The sequence below is a fragment of the Xenopus tropicalis genome, chromosome 6, assembly GCF_000004195.4.
Source record: "Xenopus tropicalis strain Nigerian chromosome 6, UCB_Xtro_10.0, whole genome shotgun sequence".
In the NCBI taxonomy this organism is placed as follows: Eukaryota; Metazoa; Chordata; class Amphibia; order Anura; family Pipidae; genus Xenopus; species Xenopus tropicalis.
This window is the reverse complement of record NC_030682.2, coordinates 73741992-73751399: the sequence shown is the minus strand read 5'-3', so window position 1 is coordinate 73751399 and position 9408 is coordinate 73741992. Positions and strand designations below refer to the sequence as shown.

At 42.6% G+C, this 9408-nt stretch overlaps 1 long non-coding RNA gene across 1 annotated transcript; it reads right to left on the bottom strand.

Moving 5' to 3' along the window:
- Window positions 1-5763: 5763 nt before the first annotated feature.
- On the bottom strand, window positions 5764-7610 carry LOC116411518. Its single transcript, XR_004223163.1, has 3 exons — window positions 7556-7610; window positions 7064-7197; window positions 5764-6533 (listed from the first exon to the last, which is right to left on the bottom strand). It is a non-coding gene; the product is annotated as an uncharacterized LOC116411518 (long non-coding RNA).
- Window positions 7611-9408: the final 1798 nt, after the last annotated feature.

Genomic DNA, 9408 nt, shown 5'->3' with positions numbered 1-9408 from the left:
ATTTGGCTTCCCACCCCATCACTCCATTCCCCTTTTTCTCACCCCAACATCATACCTCCTATAATAGAAAATTTGACTAGTCAACTATAAGAGGTTCCCAAGAGGGTCCTTCAACTGATCTAACTGATCTGAACTAAGCCTCATAAAGAGAAATTAAGTAAAGAGACAGGGACAGGGACCCATCGATGTAACCAAAGGCTCAGTAATGGTAACAATGTAAATAAACCGGTCTCACCATTGCTGAGAGGTGGTCCGGGTGTGTAGAGGCCCAAACCCGTAGCACCAAAGGCAAAACAGCAATATGACAAAGAAGTTCCACGCACCATACGACCAAAAGGATGTTCATAAAAACAAAAAGTTCATTTCTCCATTGAAAACATGAGGCCTGATGCAGTTTGTGCATCATCGCACTTAATCATAGGTTCATATACTAAATCAGGAAACACCTTAATATACAGTAGTATAGGGGGGAAATATGTCACTAGACCACTCCTCCTATACTATAGTAAGGTAACATAGTAACATAGTAAGTTGGGTTGAAAAAAGAGATACGTCCATCACGTTCAACCGTAATGCCTATATATAACCTGCCTAACTACTAGTTGATCCAGAGGAAGGCAAAAAAACCCCATCTGAAGCCTCTCTAATTTGCCGCAGAGGGGAAAAAATTCCTTCCTGACTCCAAGATGGCAATCGGACCAGTCCCTGGGGAAGAATAACCCCCTCCTCCCGTGAATCTATACCCCTTTTAATACAGCTCAAAACCTTGTTTGCCCTTGCAGCTGCTGCCTGGCATTGCTTGCTACAGCCAAGTTTATTATCTACAAGGACTCCAAGGTCCTTCTCCATTATGGATTTGCCTAGTGCAGTCCCATTAAGGGTATACGGGGCTTGCATATTTTTACATCCCAGGTGCATGACCTTACATTTATCCACATTAAATCTCATCTGCCACTTAGCTGCCCAGATTGCCAGTTGGTCAAGATCCTGCTGCAGGGATGTCACATCCTCTAAAGAAGTGACTGGTCTGCAGAGTTTTGTGTCATCTGCAAACACTGATACATTACTCATAATACCCTCCCCTAAGTCATTTATGAACAAATTAAACAAAAGTGGACCCAGTACAGAACCCTGAGGGACCCCACTGAGAACCTTATTCCAAGTAGAGAATGTGCCATTAACAACCACCCTCTGTACCCGATCCTGTAGCCAGTTTTCATAGAATGTGCAAACGACTTCACTAAGACCAATAGACCTTAGTTTAGAAAGCAGTCGTTTGTGGGGAACGGTATCAAATGCTTTGGCAAAATCCAAATAGATTATATCTACTGCATCCCCACTGTCCAGCTTCTTACTTACCTCATCATAAAAAGCAATTAAATTGGTCTGACATGACCTGTCCTTCATAAAGCCATGCTGATTACTGCTCATAATGGCATTCTCCAGTATTGTTGTATGTGATCCCTTAACAAGCTTTCAAATAACTTGCCCACCAGGGATGTCAAACTTACAGGCCTATAATTGCCAGGCTGAGATCTTACTCCCTTTTTAAATATAGGAATGACATTTGCCTTCTTCCAATCCCTAGGTACCATACCTGATGAAAGAGAGTCTGAGAATATCAGAAACAAGGGCCTCTGTAATTCTGCCCCTAGCTCTCTCAGTACCCGAGGGTGTATTCCATCTGGCCCAGGTGCCTTGTTTACATTTATCGTGTGTAACCCTTTAAGCACCATATCCTGTGCCAACCACTGTGTAGTTGGAGCTGAGGCAACAGTGCAGCTCTTAGGTGGGACTTGGCCCACTGGCTCCTCTACTGTATACACAGAAGAAAAGAACTGGTTAAGCACATCTGCCTTTTCTGTATCCGCTGTAACCATATTGTTACTATAACTCAATGGGGCCACACCCTCAACCTGTATCTTTTTACTATTAATATACTTAAAAAACTTTTTGGGGTTAGTCTTGGCCTCGGCCGCGATGCGCTCCTCATTTTCTATCTTTGCCTTCCGGATTGCTGTTTTACAACACTTGTTACAGTGTTTATATTCATTAAATGCAGCTACTGTCCCCTCTGACTTATATTTCTTAAAAGCTTTCCTTTTTCTCCCTATTAACTTCTTTACCTCAGGTGTTTCCTGATTTAGTATATGTGCCTATGATTAAGTGCAGTGAAGGTCCCGGGTGTGCTTGGGTGAGTCCCTGTCTCTTTGCTTACCTACTCTTTATGAGGCTTGGTTCTATAAGTTGAAGGATCCTCTTTGGAACCTCTTATAGTTGACTAGTCAAATTTTTTATTATAGTTTTTAGTAGCCCGTTTATTTAGGTCTCGATTCCTTGCGGGAGGATTTTTTCTGGTGTTTCTTTTATATTAAATATGGGTGACTTTTCTGCTCATAATGAGGAACAAATGAAGCGTCGTATCCGAGTATAAGCCGAAATACCTAATTTTACCTAAGAAAACTGGAAAAACTTATTGACTTGAGTACAGGTATAGGACCCATTATCCAGAATGCTCGGGACCAAGGGTATTCCGGATAAGGGGTCTTTCCATAATTTGGATCTTAATACCTTAAATCTACTAAAAAATCAATAAAACATTAATTAAACCCAATAGGATTGTTTTGCATCCAATAAGGATTAATTATATCTTATTTGGAATCAATTACTGTATATACTCGAGTATAAGCCTAGTTTTTCAGCACCCAAAATGTGCTGAAAAAGTCACCCTCGGCTTATACTCGAGTCGGGTGCCATGGGTCCCTCTAGACTAGCACCCTCTCTCCTTTGTGTGCAAATTAGGCCACCTGCAACCAGACCCTCCAGTGCCCTGGCCTAGGCTCCCACTAGCAATACTTATTTCCCCTTACATCTCCTCCGGGAGCGGGTCTGCTGCCAGTTTGCCAATGTGCAATGAGCGTGGGGTAGTACTCATATTGTTTTTGTTGACCCTCTTCTCCATTTACAGAGCTCGTTTACTGTTTTTCTTTGAAATAAATATTGAAAAACATATACACTGATGCCTCAATTAATGTAATTTTATTGGTATTTATTTTGATTATTAAAACTTAGCAGTAGCGGCTGCATTTCCCACCCTAGGCTTGTACTCGAGTCAATAAGTTTTTCCAGATTTCTTAGGTAAAATTAGGCACCTCGGCTTATATTCGGATCGGCTTATACTCGAGTATATACGGTACAAGGTTCTGTTTTATTTCTACATAGAAAAAGGAAATCGGTTTTAAAATTCTGAATTATTTGATTAAAATGGAGTCTATGGGAGACAGGCATTCCGTAATTCGGAGCTTTCTGGATAAGGGGTTTCCGGATAAGGGGTCCGATACCTGTATAAGCCATGGGTGGGAAATGCAGCAGCTACTCTTAAGTTTCAATAATCAAAATAAATACCAATAAAATAACATTAAATAAGGTATCAGTGGGGTATATGGTTTATTTCAAAGAAAAACAGTAAACTAGCTCTGTAAGTGGAGGAGAGGGTCAACAAAAATAATATGGTATCAACAATAATACCTTAAGAGTACTACCCCCTTAGCTCAATCAGCAACCAAGCTAAAACACAAAAGGGTTGATTCACTAAAGTGCGTTAATTATTATCGCATGCTTTTTTGCGTTAAAATAGACGCGAAAATTAGTGCGCGATTCACTACAGTATTACCATGTGCGTGGCACATCGCATGCGTTAATTCGTGCGCAATTGCATGCGTTAATTTTAACGCAATGCGGCAATTAGCGAATGAAAAGAATGTGAACACATGATTCACAAAAGCACCTAAAGCGTTAAATGCGTTAATTAGCGCGCGAATGTGTGCGTATTTTAGCGCCTGATTGGGGGAGGCGTTGGGCAGAGAACATTTTTCACTTTTGAGTGTTAAAATCAAAATGGAGTATGCAATGGGCTTTTTGCTGGATTTGGAGGAGGAGCAGCAAGACCCCCAGCCTTCCCGAGTTATGCGACCTCGGCTTTTTCGACAAAGGACCACATTAGAGGGCTTAAGCGAGGATGAAGTGGTCAGGCGATACAGGCTCAATAGGGCCACTGGCAGTTTCCAGAGGGTCGAGGGGGGGTGTCACAGGCCACCTTTTGCGCGCTAATGCCAGCCATGCAGGACCTGTACAGACAGCGCTGTAGGAGGAAGATGCAGCGGATCCTCTCTGACCCCGGCCACCCCAACCACAGTCTTTTCACTCTCCTACCATCAGGCAGGCAGTACAGGAGCATCCAGACCCGCACCAGCAGATACAGAGACAGTTTCTACCCACAAGCCATCAGGCTTCTGAACTGCTGACATTCTGCACAAACCAACACACACTCCCCATAACTACTGGACTCTTCGCAGTGTCACTTTAAGCAAAGCCACTTTAAATCCTCACTGCACAATTTCAAATATTTCATTGCATTTTTTTATTGTAAATACTTGTACCTTTATTGCACACTTTTATTATATTTAATATTTGTATTTTTTTTTTTTTTGTCTATGTAAAGTTGGGAGGAACATGGGTCAAAAAAATGTAATTACAGTAATGATGCTTCATTGTTATTTGTATATGACAATAAACTTGAAACTTTTCACGGTGCCTTGGCCAGGTCCTGGACACCATCCGCTCGCTGTCCAGGAATTTCATCTCGGAACGAGTGAACACTGTGAAAAGGCATTTTTTATGTGGTTAGTGGCATCCCCAGTGTGTTGGGTGCAATTGATTGCACCCATGTGGCGTTAAACCCCCCCCAAGACAGGGAGCACATTTTCCGCAACAGGAAGGGCTACCACTCCCTCAATGTGCAAGTGGTGTGCGATGGCAAGATGAATATCCTGAGCATCATGTCTGGGTTCCCCGGCTCCTCTCACGATGCTTACATCCTAAGGCAGTCCGCACTTTACGATGCTTTTGAGACAGGACAAATGCCTCACGGGTTGCTGTTAGGTAAGTATTTGTGTCACGTCTAGCACAACTTGCACACATTTGCTTTCTGTGTCCCACTGTAAAACCAGTCCCTGCCTGCCATAAGCTTGGTTTGCAATTTGGAAAGTGCCCCCTTTTTCCACTGGAAGAGCCAAAGCAGCTACTTGTAGTGTCACCTATCTAGCACAACTTGCCCACATTTACTTTCTGTGTCCCACTGTAAAACCAGTCCCTGCCTGCCATAAGCTTGTTTTGCAATTTGTAAAGTGCCCTCTTTTGCCACTGGGAGAGCCAAATCAGCTACTTGTAGTGTCACTTATCACTCTTACACTGTCACATCTGTTGCAAAAGGGCCGTGTTTTGACACAGGGAGACTGGAAGCAGCTTATTTGTTTGCAGCATCTTATTCCATCTTATTTTATTTCAGGAGACTACTGGCTACCCGTGCTCTAGGTGGCTCATCACACCCATTCACAGGCCGCGTTCACGGGCCGAGTGTGCTTTTAACGAAGCACATGTGAAAGCGCAGTCTGTGATTGAGCGGACGTTTGGGGTTCCTTAAAAGCCGGTTCCACTGCCTGGATAAATCAGGAGGCAGCCTTATGTACAGCCCCTCCAAAGTTTCCAACATTGTGGCTGCGTGTGCTGCACTGCACAATCTGGCCAACTGGCACGGCTTACCAGCCGATGTGGCCGATGACCTGGAGGACCCCATACATCCCCAAGATCCTGTCCGAGGTGTGGATGCCAGAGGGAGTGAAGTCCGGGGACAAATTGTTACAAATTACTTCTCCTGTAAGTACCTACAATCTTTAATCCCATACACAAGAAATACCAAACAACTTTGACCCAAAAAAAAGGTTTATTCTCACTTCCAAAATAATTTTTTTAAAGCAGGTTCACCAACACCTGCAACCAAATTAAAAACAAAAAAAAGAAAAAATAAAACAAAACCTAGCTAAGGAAAGCTAGGTTCCACAAATCCCTAATCTGCACAATTTATTTTCTTTTCCGAAGTTGCCTTGTTGAACCTGCAGGAGCGGGAGCTGCGCTCTCACCAGCAGCTCCACTGGTAGAGCTTGTTGGCTCTGTTGGCTTTTGGCCCTGTTGTTGGAGGGCAGCAATTTGTTGTTTCAGGAGTGAATTTTGTTCAGCCAACAGAGCCACTTTTTGTCTTTTAAGCTCTACCTGCTCCTCTTGCAGGCTCAACATGGCAGCCTCATGTTAGGCCTTACGTGCCTCGCTGGCCTGAATGAGGCTTAGCATTGCCGACTCATGTGTGGCTTGGCATGCCTGACCCTCATTGTAGGCGTTAGTGGCCACACACAAGTCGACATGCATTTGGTCCATTTTGCGCATCAGCGCTTTGTGGTGCCTGATTAGGGATTTGTGGAACCTATCTTTTTGAGGTTCCTTGGGGGCCACTCTCTCTCCTCTGGCCTGGGTTTGGAGCTGCTGCTGCTGGGGAATGTTGGCCGGCTCCTCATCCAAGAAGAAGGCCACGTCTCTGCCACCGACATGTGACCCTCTCTCACTTTCCTCCCCACTAAAGGTTTCTCCTTGAATTTCAGGATGGCGCTGTGGGGAGTGGAGCCCAAACGAGGAGCGTCCACCTTTTGAAAAAAAGAAGAAAAAACTTTATTTAATTTTTTGTTAGCTTCATGATGCAAAACAAACTTCATGGACAATGATTGTCAGTTTTGTTAAAACATGACCAAGTTTATTTTGACCAAAATATTTGTGGACATTGATTCATTCCAAATGAGGCAAAAAGGTAAAATCAAGTTGAAAAGATTGACTGTCCAAAAGTCCAAGATGAACTGACTGCACCTAACCCAGCAAGACACACTTGTCAAATAACACACCTATCTTATTAGCAATACACTGCACTTCTGGAATTGAAACAGCTGCAATATACACAGACACAATTCATTATTATGCCACTGCACAAGCCTAACACGAAACACAGGTCTAACCAAATTTGTTGAGAAAAATATCTGGAATGGGAGCAGATGACGTTTGTCTGTGTCTGCTCGGGCCAGGTGGAGTTAAAGATGAATCTGTTGGAGAAAAGATTGTTTAACATTAATCTTAAGCTTCTCTGCAAGAGTAAATACACTTGTATTACTGTCATTACACTTACCTTGGCCAACATTCCTGTCCGAATCAAAGGTGCCGGACACACCTCGTACACTCTCCCTGTGGAGAAAAGGCAGCAGCAGCTCCTCAAATCTTGTAAAATGGACCCTCTTAGCAGGCCCACCTCCAGTTCCGGATCTAAAGAAAATATACGAATGGTTTTATTGTGTTGTCTCCAATAAGCAAGCTATAACAACACAGTCACTTTTTATTACTCATTGTTGCCCCAATCAATTCACTTTACTTTCAAGTGTAACAATACTAAGGCATGCTCTGACACAAAAACTAAAAACTATACTAAAATGCTGCAAGTTGCTGCTAAGTGGCCTTGCTAACTCCCAGGGCTCTCCCATATACTCTCTCTGTATTAACCAGTGCTTAAAGGAGAATGCAAGTCAAAATTTAAAAAGCATACTGCCCAATAGTCCTCCTATTGTTTAGTAAAAATGCCACACTTTTGGCTCACCTAATCAAATATTTACTCAGTCACACTTACTTCACATTTTCTAGAACAGGCAGCCATCTCTACCATCTCTAAAAAGGTATTCTCCCTTCCTTTCCCTCCTTGCTTCATACTGCACATGTGTTTCATTCCCTCCCCCCCTTCCCCTCTGCCAGCCTACAGGAAGGACAGAGAGATTTCAGTGATGTCACTGGAGTCTTTACACTGCTGTAGGCTGCCAGCACCATATCTCAGAGAAGCAAGCAGTGATCTGGGAATTTAGATATGCAGTAAGTACTTAAAAAGAATTCCTTTAGAATTACTTTTAATTTATATTAACCTTTCATTGTCCTTTAAGCAATAATCCTCCTTGATAAAGGAGAGTACAGGGCATTAAAGGAACAGTAACACCAAAAAATTAAAGAGATTTAAAGTAAAGAAATATAATGCACTGTTGCCCTGCACTGGTAAAAGTTGTGTGTTTGCTACAGTAACTCTACTATAGTTTATATAAATAAGCTGCTGTGTAGCCCTGGGGGCAGCCATTCAAGCTGGAATAAAGGAGAAAAGGCACAGGTTACATAGCAGATAACGGATAAGTTCTGTAGAATACAATAGTGTTTTATCTGTTATCTGCTAAGTGCCTGTGCCTTTTCTCCTTTGAATGGCTGCCCCCATGGCTACACAGTGGCATTCTTTATATAAACCATAGTAGTGTTTCTGAGGCAAACACCCCAGTTGTACCAGTGCAGAGCAGCAGTACATAATATTGGAATTTCTTTTATACACTTGAATTTTTTGGTGTTACTGTTCCTTTAAGGGGTCCGTTTACTAAAGTACGTTTCAATTGTCTAAGAGTATAGTCTATGAATAGTGGCTAACTTTAACGCCATCAAAGTAGACTATTTGATAGCAAGAATAGTGGCAAAGTTAATTTTGGCAACAGAATATTCGCAGCTATAACCTGCTTCTTTCGCCAAAATATTCGCCGCTATCACCGTTATATCGCTAAATATTTTGGCGACAGAATATTCGCTGCTATAACCTGCTTCTTTCGCCAAGATATTTGCCGCTATAGCAGCAAATATTTTGGCGACAGAATATTCAGCGCTTCAAAGTTGGTTAAGCAGCAATGTGCGTGTAAATGCCAGCGATTATAGCGGTGAATATTTTGCCAACAAAATTTACTTTGCGACTATTCTTGCTCTAAAAAGTCTACTTTTATGGCGTTAAAGTCCCTAGTGCTATGCTTTCTGCTAATCCCTATGTCAATGTCTATTCTAGCTTCTCTGTGAAATCAAATCTTCATAATGGTTTACTCGCAACTTTTTCTCATTTTCCTCTAAAAGAAAGAAAATTTGGGATTTACATCAGAGAGAATAAAGTTATCATATAGGGCAATGAGAAATTATTAGGGTGGTGCATTTTCAACTCCTATAGTGCAAATATGCGACTAATTTGAGCATATAATTTTACGCACCCTTATAATAAACGCAAGTATATTTGGCGACTATACGCACAAATACATTACAAGGTATATTTTGGCGACTGTTCGGTCACAACGTGACGTCGTTGTATTCTCGTGACACACGTGACTTGCGGCCATTTTGTCTCATAGAGCCTGCAGTGACAAGGGACCAACATGCCTGGGGTATCAGAGCTCCGACCGGAGGAGAGGCGCTACATCTGCCGCTTCCTCCTGCGCTCATCCTATGACACGCAGCTGCTGGGGACCATAGGGGTCCATGAAAAGAAGAGGGCAATCCTCCGCAAGCTGATGCGGAGGTTATGGAATAAGTTTGCCCTCGACATGGACCTTACGACTTCTCCTTCGGATATGGTCGGACATGAAGCGCAGGAGTCATGATTTAATAGCTGAAATAGTGGAAGGTAATTATTGTACTTTA